This window comes from Gossypium hirsutum, chromosome A02 (assembly GCF_007990345.1).
Source record: "Gossypium hirsutum isolate 1008001.06 chromosome A02, Gossypium_hirsutum_v2.1, whole genome shotgun sequence".
In the NCBI taxonomy this organism is placed as follows: Eukaryota; Viridiplantae; Streptophyta; class Magnoliopsida; order Malvales; family Malvaceae; genus Gossypium; species Gossypium hirsutum.
This window is the reverse complement of record NC_053425.1, coordinates 86637475-86639695: the sequence shown is the minus strand read 5'-3', so window position 1 is coordinate 86639695 and position 2221 is coordinate 86637475. Positions and strand designations below refer to the sequence as shown.

At 38.0% G+C, this 2221-nt stretch overlaps 1 non-coding gene across 1 annotated transcript; it reads left to right on the top strand.

Annotated features, from left to right (window-relative positions):
- The first annotated feature begins 1230 nt into the window (after nt 1-1230).
- On the top strand, nt 1231-1337 carry LOC121217055 (small nucleolar RNA R71). The gene has a single exon (XR_005913265.1). It is a non-coding gene; the product is annotated as a small nucleolar RNA R71 (small nucleolar RNA).
- Nucleotides 1338-2221: the final 884 nt, after the last annotated feature.

Below are 2221 nucleotides of genomic sequence, written 5' to 3'. Positions count from 1 at the left end.
AAGACCTAGGTGTTTAAACATTTTATAAGGAATAACATTAATGCTTGCCCCTAAGTCAGCCAATGCATTATGAACATCTAAACTACCAATTAAACAAGGAATCGTAAAACTCCTTGGATCTTTCAATTTGTTGGGTAGCTTATTCTGTAATATGGCTGAGCAATCTGCATTAAATTCCACATGCAACGCCTCATCCAACTTTCATATATTTTTTTAAGCTCCTTTAAGAATTTGACTACGTTTGGCATCTGCGAAAGAGCTATAATAAACAGTAAATTAATATGCAACTTTTTTAATAATTTAAGGAATTTACCAAATTGTTCTTCTGTGTGGTCTTTACTTATCGCGTTTGGGTATGGCACACGAGGTTTGTATTCTTTACTTATAGGTTTCTGGTCATTGTGGCCCACCTCACCCTTACCTTTACTTACCACAGTGTCTTGCTTCGATTCTGGTTCAGGTGCAACTAACCCTTCCGCATCTTGAATGGTAATTGCATTGATTTGCTCCATTGGGTTAGATTCAGTGTTACTCGGAAAACTACCTTGTGGTCATTCAGAAATCAGTTTGGCGAGTTAGCCTATCTGAGTTTCGAGCCCTTGGATTGGTGCTTGTTGATTCTTAAGAACTGTCTCGGTATTCTGGAAACAAGTTTTTGACACCGAGATGAATTTTGTTAACATCTCCTCAAGGTTCGGCTTCTTTTCTTGCTGGTAAGGTGGTTGTTGAAAACCCGGAGGATGTTGTGGCATTTGATTTCCTTGACCACCCCTCGAGAAATTGGGATGGTTCCTCCAACCTGCATTATAAGTGTTACTATATAGGTTATTTTGGGGTCTAGAGTTATTTTTACCCATATATTGGACTTGTTCCTCCTCGATGCTAGGGTTGAAGGGTTGATATTCTGTGCATGCTCCTCCTCCATTCGAATCACACCTCATCACTGGATGTACCTGAATAGAACCACACAAACCGTTAATCTTTTTATTTAAGAGCTCTACTTGGTTAGATAGCATAGTAACCGCGTCGAGGTTGAAAACACCGACTACTTTCGTCGGCTTTGTTCTCATAACTTGCCACTGATAGTTATTCAGTGACATCTCCTCAATAAATTCGTAAGCCGCCTCAGGTGTCTTATTATTGATAGTTCCTCTAGCGGCTGTATCAATCATCTGTTGAGTCGAAGGATTCAGGCCATTATGAAACGTTTGAACCTGTAGCCAAAGTAGTAACCCATGGTGAGGGCACTTTCTCAAAAGGTCCTTGTATCTCTCCCATGCATCGTAGAGTGTTTCTAAATCCATCTGCACAAAAGAAGAGATATCATTACGTAATTTGGTTGTTTTAGCCAACGGAAAATATTTTAATAAAAATTTTTCAGTCATTTGTTCCCAAGTAGTGATTGACCCTCGTGGTAACGAGTTCAACCATTGTTGGGATCCTAGGAAATTTGCAAAATTCTAGGAAATTTTAAAGGTATTGCAAAATTCTAGGAAATTTGCCAAGTGAACGTTGGGATCCTCGTCCTGCAAACCATCAAACTGAACAAATTGTTGTATCATTTGAATTGTGTTAGGTTTCAGTTCAAAATTATTTGCAGCAATAGCAGGTCTAACTTCCTGTTAAATTAGGTTTAGCATAATCATATATAGTGCGTGGAGCAGGATTTTGATTTACTGGATCAGCAGCAATTGCAAGAGGTAGCGGATTTTCTTAGTTTTCAGCCATCTCCTTGATTGTGGATGAAGTATCGTCCTCTTGCTCATCCTCTGTGTATCTTAGGCTTCGTCTTATTTCTCTTCAGTTTCTGCAAACTGTGCGGTTGATCTCACCGTCAAAAAGTAGTGGTCCTGACGGGTTTCTACTGGTCATAAACTAGAAAAAACCTATCAGAGGAAAATAAGTGAAGAATTAGAAAAGAAAATAAAAACTTAAATTGCAATAAAAGTAAAATGGCTAAAGTAATAAAAATCGAATGTTCCTAATATCCTAGTTCCCCGGCAACGGTGCCAAAAACTTGATTGCGTGATATTCGTAACAGGTTTTAAACATTTATAAATGAATTATTCTTGAGACTAACTTATTATCACGATTAAGGCAAGTGTACCTATCGAGCAGTAGTATAGCTTAGCAAGACCGGATTGTCGAACACAAAGGAACTACAACTACTAGTATTTACTTCCTTTTTTATTATCTAGCCTAAAAATTAAGAGATTTGGTT